The 14,526-nt window shown below is 33.6% G+C and overlaps 1 long non-coding RNA gene across 1 annotated transcript; it reads left to right on the top strand.

Annotated features, from left to right (window-relative positions):
• The first annotated feature begins 2,181 nt into the window (after window positions 1–2,181).
• Window positions 2,182–4,276, top strand: LOC129881521 (uncharacterized). The gene is made up of 3 exons (XR_008765602.1): window positions 2,182–2,254; window positions 2,717–2,793; window positions 4,017–4,276. It is a non-coding gene; the product is annotated as an uncharacterized LOC129881521 (long non-coding RNA).
• Window positions 4,277–14,526: the final 10,250 nt, after the last annotated feature.

The raw sequence follows: 14,526 nt of genomic DNA, 5'->3' as shown, positions 1-14,526 counted from the left end.
ATTAGAGGTTAATTATGAAGAGATGGGGTTGAATTAGAATATTTAAAAGTTTAGGGTAAAGATTAAAAAATCAAATTTTTTTAATAAAACTCTAAATTCCATTCATTTACTCCATTTTTTAAAACTTCTGTTCTCCATTTCCCTCCTCTCTTCTCTTCTCTTTTCTTTTCTCCATTTTTTTAAACGCTATTCTTCCTTTATCCTTTCATCTTCTTCTTCCTTAACTTCTTTACCTTTTTTCTTCTCCCGTTTTTCCTTTCTTTTCAAACTTTTTGTGTTTTCATCTTCTTCTTCTTCGGATGTGGTCATTCTCATTTTTTTCTTCACTTCGATTTGATTGTGAAAATTATAAAAAAAAAATTGATGAAAAGAGAAGAGAAGAGAAGAGAAGAGAGGATATGTTGTTTATATAAACAGGAGTTGTTCAAGCAACCAAGAGATGTTGTTTAAACAACCCTAAGTTGTTTAGTTCAAACAACAGAAGTTGTTTAAACAACCAAAAATTGTTTAAACAACCAAAAGTTGTTTAGTTCAAACAACCAGAAGATATTTAAACAACTCTAAGTTGTTTAAGTGTTTTTTATGATTCTTTAGTTAAAACAATGAGAATATTTTAAATATCAACTAGTTGTTTGGAGAAATATGAAAATATTTGCTAATTATTTTGGAGATCGAAATATGAAAATATTTGTTAGTTGTTTAGATAAATGTTTAAACATCTGCTAGTTGTTTGGGGGTGATGATGACGTGGAGGAGGGGAGGTTGGGGGAGGATGGGGCTGAGGGGTGGATGAGGAGCAGGGAAAAAAAAGAGGGGGTATTTTGTAAATTAAAAAAAAAACTTGTGGGTTCTTAAAATATGTGTCATTATCACTAATTAATGAAGAGTCCCTTTTACCTAATTGTAATGACCCTCAAGGTCATTTTTTTAGAATTTTTGTAAAATAACCACTTTACCCATCCCTTTAGATGCCCCGAGTCATTTCTAATTGTTACCGGGTGTTGATTTTTAAAAAATCCTATGAAAAGTTAAGTCCTTGGAAATTTTGAGTTTCATAAGCTTTAAGTGTTAAAAAGTGGTATTTGGGGTCAATTGGAGCTACAGGTCTCAGAATGGAATTCCGTCGATTCCAGCAGCTTCAAAATGTCGAAATAGGCTTAAGAGATTTTACGGAATCAGTTTTGGAGCTGTAACGAAGATTTGAGGCCTTGAGTTGAGAATTTGAGGAACTTTAAGCCAAGGTTTGACTTTGGTCAACTTTTGGAGTTCCGATGCTCGGAATGGAATTCCGACAACTCCGTTGGATTCAGGAGATGGTTTTTGGTCTAGAAGAAGTGTTGGTTGAATTTTTAGAGGTCCCGAGTCCATTTTGGTATTTTGAAGGCCTAAGTTAGTTTAGTTGCGACTTTTCGAGTTTTGGGTCAACAAGATCTCGAATTCAAATTCTGATGGTTCTATCAGCTCCGGAATGACCAAATTAGGCTAGTAGCACTATTGGAATGACTATCGAGGCAATGGATACGAGTTTGGGGCCATTTGGCGCTTTTGATTTTGAAACTTAGCTTATGGTTGACTTTGGTCAATATTCTTGGAAAACGCGCTGGAATGAAAATTTTGACAGCGTGGTTAGTTCCGAAATATTGATTTTGGTCTATAACGACCCTTCGTTCATTTTTCGAGGCTTCCGGACTAATATCGAGGCTCGTTGTGGAATGAGACTTAAAATGACTCTTGGGTGTGGGACCCACTTTTTATTAAAATGATCTCGTATGGGAATTCTGAATACGCCATTGAGTCCGGAACGTCGAATTTAGTGTGTTAGCATATTCATTTTATTTTTATCGGGTTTCGAACGAATTCCGAAGGTTTGTTTGGAGACTTTAAATTGTGGCAAAAATCAGAAAATCTGCAGCAAGAGTGCAGATTTTTTTTCAGATTTTCTCGTCAACTTTGAATCCTCATTTCTTGAGTTCTAGAGCTCCAAATTGGGTGATTCAAAAGGCAAAATTGTGAGTTTTTTTATGGAGAACGCATTGGATAGATTGAAAACTGATTTGGAGCATTTGATTCAGGTAAAAATCGCGATTTCGATTGCAGCTATGTCCATTTTCGGATTTAGTTTTTGAAGAACTTTGAGTAATTGTTTCTTGACCTATATAAACCCGATTTTGGTGATTCAAGGGTCTAAATTCAAGAGCATTTCGTGAGGAATCTTGTGGTAATCTCAGAAACGTGAGGAGAAGCTTCGTTCGAGGTAAAAATGCATTTTAAGTTACTGATTTAGTCATTTTCGGAATAAAATTTTGTGGAATTTTGGAAGAGTGTATCTTGGTCATTATAACTCCATTTTGAGTGATTCTTGAGGCTAGATTATGGGTTTTTTCGCAAGGAACATCATGGTATAATTTGTTTTGATTGACAGATTTTCGTTTTTGAGAAATCGACGTGTAAAGAAGCTGCCTTATATCGTTTTCTTAGTTTTAAAATGTGGGAATTGATTTTTGATCGTCTTACGTAATTTTCCACCCCGAATTATGTTATAAATCTGATTTGTGTGCTTGGGGTGACGTTTAGAACCTATTTTGGGGGTCAAATCTGGAATTTCGTATGTGGGTCCCATAATTCCCATTTTCGACCCCAAAATTGGTCCGTCTCCAAAAATTATGAAATTAGTGTGTAAACGACCGTATCGACGTTGTGGTTCTATTTTTGACAGCTTGGCAGCGTTCCGAGGCCGTTTGAAAGGGAAAAGCTCTAGCACAGTGATTTAGAGCCCGCGTGTTTGGCCTACAGGTAGGCTACGGTTTACCTTTCTTTAGATTGAGCCAGAATATGTGAAAGCATATTGAAATAGTTGGAATTTGGGTTGGGTAGTTTGATTGTATATCTTAGGTGTTAGAAATCATGCTTTAGGCGTATTATCGGGTTTTCGGATATTTAGAAACATGTATATCTTGTTGTTATTTGTTAGTATTATAAGTAGAGTTGACTGAGCATGTTGTTGATACGGTAGGGTATGTTGGCCTTAGTATAGGATGTAAACTTGCTTTAGATGTTCCGGCATCGCTCTGGTAGACTTAGATCCTTGTAGAATGGTGTAGCGGGCTAGTGCCTGACAGTTTGGCCTTAGCTAGGCATTACTCTTGTTCTTAAAAATACCATCATCTATAACTCAGTATAATCTTGACTTTCGTGATGCGTCGGCAATACTAAATTTCGTGATCGTTGAATTTGGCTCCGATTTTAGTTTTGGCGGCATATTGGTTGACTCATTGGGAAGGAAATTCTCGGTACTATTATTGTTTAGTTGGAAAGGAGAATATTCGGCACTATAGAATAAAATATCTATGAACATCCGGGTACCCAATCCTGGCCTCCATTCTGAATTATCGGGGAGCATTCGGGTACCCAGCCCCGGCCTTCGCCGACTTGCTAGTATGACGAGCATCTGGGTATCTAGTCCTAGCCTCGATCATATCGATGTGTTACGGCGAGCATCCGGGTATCCAGTCCCGGCCTCGACCGCACTTATGTATTATGGCAAGCATCCGGGTACCCAGTCCCGGCCTTGACCACTTTGAACATTCGGGTGAGCCTCTGGGTCCTAGTCCCAGCCTCGACCCCTAAGTCACCACTAGATCGATTGACTTTTAGAGATTCTGGGTTTGGAAATGATATAATACTTCGGCTCCTAACATCGCAGATTCTTGGTTCCTAGCCTTGGTAGTTGTAGCTATTCTGTGTACTCGGCGGGCTTATGGGGGTTCATCCGAGTTTTTATTTAACTTGCGCACGAGTGTCCCGGTTGGGCTTATGGGGGCCCAGTTGGGTATAGTTAGCTGTAGTTTTCATAGGTAGTACTCTTTTCCCTTTTGATACTTATGTTGACTCCTATTTAGGTTATTCTTCTTTTTCATATTGTTTTTATCTTTTTTGCTCAGTCGGCCTATGATGCCTACTAGGTACCTATTGTCTTGGTACTCATACTACACTCTGCATCTACTTTCGTGATGCAGGACTGAGCACCAGCTATCGCCGTGGATAAATCGAGCTTGTTGCAGTCAACTTCGGAGACTAGGGTGAGTACTTGGCGTTTTTAGATCATTCTTGTCTCCTTCAGCATGGATGGCCCGTCTTTTGCCTTCTGAGACTAGCCAGTTATTTTGTATCTTTTTGGTCCACTTTCGGGACTTGTACTCGTATTTTATTTTGTAGCAGCTCTGTACTTGTGACTTCCAGGTTCTGGGAGGGATCTTTAGTTGTTTAAAACATGTTTTGGTTTACTTCCGCTTATTCATTCTGTTTACTTTTATAATTCGATGCTCTTATATAGTTTCTGCCCTCAAACACATTACTTGAAGTTCCGGGTTGACGGGTTGACTTACCTACTAGAGGGTTATAGTAGGTGTTATCATGACCTAAAAAATTGGGTCGTGACACTAATTTTTAAAACTTGTGTCCTAAATCCTCAAATAGATAACTCAAAAGTCTCTTTTAATTCCAAGACCCCCCTAAACTATTTTAAATTGTAATATATACACCCTTTGATGCTAGTGGTATGGAGAGTGTGCTCATTCTATTAAAAACAAGAAACAGACAAAAATAAAAGGAGAAACTATGTGTCATAACAAACAGTGATATATATATTCAATCTATCTAGCTATAGTTTAAAATATTTTTCATACAAGAATATATTTCAATAATAAATAGCAAATACAATTTTACACGTCATTATAGACGCACATTTATAACTATATCCACGCCAACCTCTGATCTTTCTCTCTCTTTATTGTCAATAATACTTCTGATTTTTCTCTCTCTTTATCTGCAATAGTGAATTTTTTTTCAAATCTCCTTACATACACGATTTCAACCTTTAAATCGTGATTTATTTTCATTAGGTAACTGCTAATTGTATTTTTTGTACACTTCATTTTGAAATTGTATTTTATTTAAGTGTATCTATTTCATTCATTTTTTAGGATTTCTTTAAAAACCTGTACTTGCTAATACAATGATGGACAATAGTTCTTCAAAGAGATCGAGAATTACATAAGGTATATCATTTTTTTGATAAAATTGTAGATGAACCATCATCTTTTGATTTGTGTATAACACAAGAGCAAGCAAAAAATATAGGCTATGTTACAGTATTGAAAATCGACATATGATTAAAGATTCGCGATAAACCATATCAATGCAACAACTTGATCAAGCCAAGGGTGAAGGTCTGTCAAAAGAAAAAAAAGCATTGAACTTTCGAAATCATTAAAAATGTCCAAATGAATAGAGAAATCTGAAAAAAGAAGCATTATATCATACTTTCAACATTGTATTTATATATTATTATTTTTTTAAAAAACTGTTGTATACATTTTCATTATTGAATGAAGCAAAAGATATATATATTCATATTGTAACATATTTTGTATTTTTATATTTATATTTAATGTATCTTTTTATATTTCTCATATTCCAAATTTTTGACATCTATGTTTAATTTATATTGTTGGATTAATTTTTATAAAATATATGTTAAAACATATTGAATCAAAAAGAGTTTTGGCCTAAGTTCAATCTCCTTAGCATATTCTACTTGCTTTGCGGAATGATAATTGTCTCTTGTATTTGCGAATGCTTTTCAATTTGCCTGATTTGAGCATCTTGATCTTCAATATATTTGGTCAAACCTTCAATAGCTCTTGTGAAGATCGCAAGTTGTTCTTTTACGGACAAAGTGTTAGTTACCATCGCATGCATCACCATCATAGATGATGGAGAATAACATCGATTTTTTCAAACATTAAATGCAGATATATTATGTGGGGTAGATTCAGTGCTTAAGACATCATCGCAAATTAGAGTGAAGGACTTTTTGAACGTAGATAAGCTCAATTTGGCAAGAAGCCTCTCAATCATTTGATGATGTCGTTGCCTTTCTTTGCGATGTTTGTGGGAGACTTCACACTTTTTGGAAATGAACCAAAAACAACAACAGATTTAGATTGCATTTGTGAGGCTTATTGTCCTATAAATTTGGCTTGGTTCCTCGTGATGGGTCACATGCTTCCTACAGCAACATCTAGAATGTTTTTCACGCAAATGTTTTTTTGAATCCGATAGTTTTTGCGGATGTGGATTTTGAGTTGACCTTTTTGACAGTCATTTTGAACTTTGATTTTATAAGAGAAAGAGAAAAGAGGTAAAGATTGTCTCATTGGGTGTGCCAATTTGTAAGTGACGAAATTTCATTCCTGAAAAATAACAATCAAGAAAGAAAAATAGCATTGAACGATAATATTTATATTTCAATAATTTATGCGAAGGTTACGATCTTTATGAAATCTAATGAAAAAGATGTAATCTCCTGATTCTTCTCTTTATGATTGTCTACTTAAGAGCTTTATTTTGTTCTTAAATTGAAGATATACTTGCAGCTCAACCCTTGAAGACGAAGATTTCTTTGTATGTGAAAGACTTGCTGATCACCATTAAAGAACCATGTTTCTCTATGTATTTATGTGTGTCTCTCTAATCTGATGAATCCTTTTATATAGGTGTGAACTAAGGTTTTAGGGGTATTTTGATCTCAAAGTAACTTTAGAGGACCTTAGGTTTGAAGAACATGAGTTGGACTCGTCTTGTCAACTTAACAGACTAACTCAATGTAATTTGAACTTTATTTAAGTAATATAATTTTAACTTAAATATTAATTCAACTTTATTAACCAATGATTTAACTTGATCAATGTATCATAAATTTAATATGAATTTATCAATACTTCACTGTCTAGAGGTACTTATTTTTTAAATTAAAAAAAAGGAAAATTTTTATCCTTATTCTAATTGTCTATATCTTTTTATTTTTAATCATTTTCATATACATGAACCTTTACCTAATACAAAGTGAATTGGTATATCATTGCTATGATGCGAATTTCAAAGAGATGCATAAATGATACAACATAATTTTTAGAGAACTGTGAAACTACACAAAATTTTAAATTATTATTACATTAGATAAATAGTCAAATTATTGCATGCCACTATTTGTGAAATTTTCTCTTAATGTTATGGAAAAATTAACTATATATTCTACTTTATTTATCATATTTTTCATTATTCTCTAACATTTTAAAATATTTTAAAATTTTCTTATTTTACCCAAAAATCCCATTCCACCGGGTACATTCACTCTCCTCTTTCATTCCCACGTTTTCCTCTCCCCGTTCCCCACTCCTCAAATTTCTTCGTATTTTCATTCCCACAATTTTAACAGTTGATTACAAGTTTGAATTTCAAATTAATTCTCTTTCCCGTTAATCTATATCATCTTCCTCAATAGTAGTTTTTCTTTTTTTTCAACTTATAGTTCATATTTTACTTTTGTTTTTACATATTCAAAGTCTTGATAAATATGAATGATGCTCCTTCTTTTAGCATTGGTAATACCCATTTAGAATTAGCTAATATTGAATGTGTTTATGACTATGAAGATGTTGGATGGGCTGAAAATAGATCCAAACAAGTGCACGATCAATTATATAAACTAGCAATGGCGAAATTGAAGGATATATGTGATAAAAAGAAGTCGAAGGAGGATGTATTCTCTTCTAAAGTTAATATTGAAAAAACTCCTTAAAAGGGGATAGAAAAATTGGATCTGCAATTTCTCGCTCAACGCTACCCAAGGTATAAATTTTCATTGCATTCAACTATTTTCTTTAAATTGAATGATCTCGTCTGATACATAAAATTCTAATTTTTTGATGTCCTAATACATTAATGATTCATAGATTCGAATGTATGTTATTTAAACTGCATCATTTGATATATAAAATTCTAATTTTATTTGTACAATTTATTGTTCTTTTAATGTTAAATTCGTATTTAGCTGATATATAATTATCAACAAAATGTATCAAATGCATTTTATCAAATTATAAATTTCATCATATATGTATTCTTGAAATTATTTCATCAGATACAAAATATGATGTACCTGATACATCATAATATTAGTGATAAATTAACATTGTATTAATTTTAAATGAACCTAACTTTCAAATACATAATGTACTAGATACATAGATATATTGAGCTTATGACTGGATCTATGTGTATCATGCACGCATATACATCAGCGAAGTCCTAGTGGTGTCTTAGTCAGTATGTGTCAGCCATATAATTTTTTATTTTTTAAATTGATGTTTACATTCTTTCATTGCAGTCTATGAAATATGTTATAAAATAAAATTTCAGCTCACTCATTAAAGTTTGGTTCAACTTACAACGTGAGTTTTATAGGTGATTTCAAGTTTCCATAGGAGTTGAAGGTATTGAATTATTCAAGAATTTATTTTTGGGTCATACCTCAATATCCCTAATTATAACTATCAAGGTCAAATCACAAAGTGTTTGTTGCCTCTTAAGTTGGAGCAGAATAATACAAATGAGCTTCACATCCGTCATGCAAAAGGAAATATATTGCATTTTAGTATCAAAGAATTTGCTATCATAACAAGACTCAAATGCACAGACAATGCTGATGATTTTAGATGTCTGAAATCCACTCTGAGCAGACTGTTTGAAATGTACTTCATGGGTGCAAGAACTAGTGTAAGCAAGGTACGTTTGGCTCAATGATTTGAAATGGACGGATGGGAAAACAATCAAAATGTCGTTCAAATGACAATCTTATACTTTATACACACATTCATATTTTCTCAACTTGGTGATATATCAATATCTATTGATGATTTTTCAATGGTTGAAGATGGTAGGTATGAACAGTTTTTTTGAGGACAACTTACTTTCTCCAAGTTGATCAAAAGACTGAGGCAAGAGTTCACGAAAGAAAAATAGGTGTATCGATTAGCCGGCATGCCTTATGCACTCAATATTTTTTTTTTTTTTTTTTTATTATTATTTTTTTTTTTATGGGAACAGACCTTACACGAGGCTCCCACCTCTCGTGCGCGGCCAGGGGTTGAGCCTCTCACCCCCAAGCTGTATTATACATAAAAACAGAAAAATACACGGAGGGGGACATAGACCTAACCTCCAATCCTATGGTGGTTCATAAGCCGACCATCCTACTAAGGGCAGCCAACTCATCCCCGATACAAGCACATGAAAAGAAAACCTAGAAACTATGCACCTAAAGAAAATGACTCCTCTCGATACAAAGAAACTAGGAAAGCATAAATAAGGGAGACTCTCCCTTTACATAAAATAAAGGAAAAATCTAAATAAAAATGGGGATGAATCCTCATAAATGCTATATATACAACAAAATTAGCATAGACGATGAACATCAAATAACATGGCTAAGATATAACATGGAAAATCACAAACACTGCAATTGGGTGCTCAATCCAAGGATGCAACACTAAATAGTAGATCATGGAGGCTTTTTAATCCGTTTGGTCTTCCTCCGTCTGAAGCTGGGCAGACCGACTCTATCTAGCATGTAGTAACCTCGAGTACCACGAGGTAGCTGCTGGAGGGTGGTGTAGTGGCCTGGAGTGGTAAGAGTATGACTGTGCTTGGAGAGAGCATCCGCAGTGAAGTTTGCCTCCCTGTATACATGCCTGCAAGAAAAGCGAACAAATAATTTGGAAATACCAACAAGGTCCTGAGTTACCTGGTGAAGGCTCCACGGAGGTTTAGTCTGATGATTGATCCATTTAGTGAGCAACTCCGAGTCAACTTCTAAGATAACGTGCTGAAAACCCTGTTGAATGCACTATTTAAGCCCATAAACTGCCGCCTCTAGTTCAGCTTGATTGTTGGTTCCCTCCCCTAACGGTATGGCGTAGGCGAAGATGAATTTACCCATGTGATCTCTTAAGATGCCACCCCCCCCCAATTGCCCCCGGATTACCCAACGCGCTGCCGTCAGTGTTCAGCACGAAATCGAGTTGTGGCTTAATCCACGAGACTTGGGTGATCTTCATCTCATGAGTACACTTATCTATGTAGGAGATGGTGTGGATCCAGTTCGAGGGCCAATGGATATAGGGGTACGCGACTCTAAGAAGATTTGAGATGTCCTTGAAAACTGCAAATTTCACTCTCGCCAAGCTAGAACTCTTCCCCCCGTATTTGCTCGCGCACCTATTCTTCCACAAATTCCAACATATAAATATTGGGGTGGAATGGAGGATAAGTTTGTGAGCTTCTGTGCGGTACTTGCGAAGCCACCAGCTCATAACAAGAGGTTTGAGGGGTGTTATGCACTCAATATTTGAATTTACAAATGTGCTTCTGAAATCAATGAAGAAATTGCAATCAAAGAGGGAAATTATATTTCTAGGATATACAATTGGCGAGTCATAGATGTCAAGCCAAAATTTGATATGTTTATGTCGAGCATTTTTATCGAGGTAATTTTCATAATCTATTTGTTTGCTATTGAAATTAAGCATTTAATTATGTTCTGCTTCATTTACAAAGTAAAGTTTGTATATATTATCTTTCAGTTTCATATTTTAGTTTTTTCTATCTTTTATTGATACACATATTTATTTTTTTGTTTGATCATTCATATTTGTGTATCAGAATATGTGCACTGATACTCATCAACACTGGAGGAATTGGCAGTACTTGACTTAGCTGGTACTCTTGGTGTTTCACCTTTTGAACCTTCTACATCAACTGCTAAGCCAAAGCAGGTGCAACCACAATATCTTGCCAAGGCGAAGAGAATGATACCACAAATCTCTCGAATTTTGAGAATTTTTTGACAAAATATTCGGAGGAGCTGGTAAGGAGATCAAGATGTGTTTTTAGTTCAGTCTCTACACCGCCACGAAAGAGAAGAAAGAAAGTTCATCGACCTAAGCCAACTGTGTATGAAAATAAACAATCTGAACAAGCTCTAATTCCACCAAATCAAGCATTTTCAATTTCGAATGAACCATTGACTACCACTGTTAGTGTATCTCATGTTCATGCTCCTTTATTTAATCCGCAAGAACATTCGATCAATTTAAATATTGAAAAAGTAAAAAAAAATATTTGAAGAAAACGTAAGTAATTTTCAACTTTATTTTACACACACACATATATGTTTAAATCAAATTCTTATTAAATTATTTTATATTTTCTTAGGTTGACAAAAATTTGAAGATCTTCAAATTTTGATACAAATAAATCACACTGAGTTGATGAACTCTGTTCGAAAGCAAGATAATCAAGTCTGGAAGGTAGTAGTTTACTTTATCAAGTATTTTTGACATTATTTAGGCTCATCTATGTTACGTATCATTTTTCTACATGAAGGATGTTGATGACATAAATATTTAAAATACAATGAAACATTCCGATCGAGAATTCTATGTTGATCCTTCCCACTGTACTGATCAATTATTTGAAGATTCGAGTTCACCCATTGTAATGGATTTTACTAATAATGAGTTCATTGATGTGGTTGTTGTTAAGGCTGAAACACTAATTCATATTGCCAAGCAACATGCCAAAGAGGCTATGTATATTGATACACTAATCACACCCGATTAATGCATGGCTACATTTATGTTGATAAATAGTTATAGTAGGATGCAATATTCATCTTGTCCTTCTGATCAAGTCTTGTATCAGTTTGAATTAATGATACATATTATCCTTTGATTGATACATTAGTTTTACACATACATTATTGTATCAAGTATACTTAATGATAAACTTGTTATTCCTGTGATATTTTAATTTAATGTTGATTCATGAAGTTAATATTGTATCACTAACATATACTTTGATTATTTATTTATTTTTTTAAAAAAAAATATATAGAGTGATGATACATCTAAGAATCAACAAGATTCAAAGCAGGTGTAAACGGAAGATCTTGCCAACGCCAATATATTGATACAAGAAGATCTCCAGGCTTTGAAGATGATACATCCTAGAATCAACATGACATGAATAATGTATCAGAACTACCCTCCAATACAGCTCATATTAATCTCCCTACTGAATCAATTGTTACAAACAAAGAGTTGGTTAGAACAACATTATTTATACTATAGATTTATCAATTTAATGTATCATTCTAAACAATCATATTCCCTTTTTAGGATGATCCAACACCTGAAGTGCCCAAAAGGTCTGAACAAGTATCACTAGATAAAGAATTACCAGTTAAACCAATTATTACTAACAAAGACTTGATAATTACAAAATTTTTACATGATAGATTTACCAATTTAATATATCATTCTAATTCATCATATCTCTTTTTTAGGATGATGTCGCACCTAAAGTAACAATTACATCTAAAGAAGTATCACTAGATAAAGACGTTGCTGACACAGTGCATCACAACGTCTGTCGATCAACTGCACATCCAGTAATGATTAATACATCGATAAATTTTTATATCGATCATTTTGTTTTATTTTTCTTAATTAAAGTATCACTAGATAAAGACGTTGCTGACACAGTACATCACAATGTCTGTCGATCAACTGCACATCCAGTAATGATTAATACATCGATAAATTTTTATATCGATCATTTTGTTTTATTTTTCTTAATTAATAGAATTTCATTAGATATATTTTTATTAAAAAATCATATTATACTTGATTCACATCATGTAGGATTCTACCATTTTGACTTCAATATCTTTCGATACTGAAGCGGTGGTTGATGTTCTTCTCTCCAATCTTCGGTTTCTATTTCTGCTAGGCCATTGAACTCTGTCAATCCTAGTAAATTAGCCCACAGTCATCTTTCCACTGAAATATCTGGCAAAGAGATTGTTTTGCACACTGATACCAAAATTTTTATCCCACGTAATAGAGTGTCATTAAAGATTTTCATGTCTCCATATTTGACTATTTTGATTCCAGTGAGAAAGATAAAAAGAGATTTGACTTTGATATTCGTCAGAGTTTTCGATTTAAAGGTTTTGAAATTTGATACCAACCTCTCTTAGAATTAATAGATGAGTATTGTTAGTGGATTACAAAAGGCGTTTTCAAAACACATGCAAACAAGTATGTTTTATATTTATATTTTTAAAAGTGATTAGTTCATTCTTTATTTATGTTTTATTCACTATTAATGATTAATCAAGAAACCCACAGAGGATCATTACAAAGCAAAGTCATTTTCTTTTAGCTTTTATTGGATGGACTTTGTTATTGCATTTTTCAAAGATAAAAATTTGTTTTATGTTATGTTTTAGCTTAAGAAATGTTGGACTGATGAGGTATGACACTGTTATTGTTCAGTTATTCCAAATACATTAATAATATGTATATGATACATAATTAATTATGTATTATATACATTTATAATATGTATCTTCATTCAGAGTTTACTAGATATATAATTTTAACACGTGTTTGTAGTTTTCTGATTCATTGTGCAGTGCATTGATGTAATTTTCGACTATCTCTAAAAAAAAGTTAAATCTAGAATGCCCAATCAATACAGATACACCACAACCAATTGCCTGTTCAAAACATACATCAATAATGCACGTGCGAGGTACTATCACAGTCCTATTGATGACAATCTTAATACGTATAAAGATATGGCGATTGTGATTTCTGTATCTAAAATTGAGACTTCACTGACAAAATTAATCAAAGAATTTTTCATCTCGACAGATTTATCGTGGCATCTAGTAGATGATACATCCCTATAAACTTTGATGGAGAGTTTCACTAGATTCTTGCTGTGGTTGCTTTAAAACGTCAGCTTATACTTGTATACGATTCATCATTAGGCTCAATAAAAAAATAATCATCGAGCGAGATAAGTAAGTTGTCTCTAATGTTGTCGGTTTACCTTCAAAACGATTTATTTCACGAGCAAACAGAAATAACCAATTGATCATCACTAGATGCTTACAAGGATAAGGAGACCGATAATTTTTGGACCACAACACCTTTTTGATGTTGAGATTGTACAAGGAATTGCTTAATAAGAAAACGATAGCTTGTTAGTACCGTATAATTATGTTTTTTAATTTTATCATTAATTCACTGTTGACTTTTTATACATTATTTTTGCAGAAACTGTGGTTTGTATGTAGCTACTTTTGTTGAGTTTCTTAGCGATGGAATTTCGATCCCCGTTAATGCTTTCAATGCTGATTACCTCCCACAAGTTTTGCAGCACTATTATGAAGATATGGTACTGAAAAAAGGCAAGAGGGGATATGTTAGCGAAAAAGATGATCCACTGAAACTCAAGAGTTGTGTCAATTTCTTAAAATCTTTTTTTCTATAAGCCTTGGCCATTGAGTAGAACATGTCACTTAGGGTGGTTTTGCTCCTCCTAAAGTGTGTACAAACATTCTTTCAAAGATACCATATGCATAATGAGGGACATTTGGAAACACAATGCTTACACTCTTCATGATACTTTCGTTTCTATCCGATACAACACACATTTGATCCCTCTCCCTAAACGCATTTTTGAATTATTCAAAGAATTATGTCCATGAAAAATTATATTTTGTGTCTACAAATTCATGGCTAATGACAATATGCAACCTAGTGATAAAAT

The sequence above is a fragment of the Solanum dulcamara genome, chromosome 3, assembly GCF_947179165.1.
Source record: "Solanum dulcamara chromosome 3, daSolDulc1.2, whole genome shotgun sequence".
NCBI lineage: Eukaryota > Viridiplantae > Streptophyta > Magnoliopsida > Solanales > Solanaceae > Solanum > Solanum dulcamara.
The sequence above is the reverse complement of the archived record's forward strand: the minus strand, read 5'-3'. Positions and strand labels throughout refer to the sequence as shown.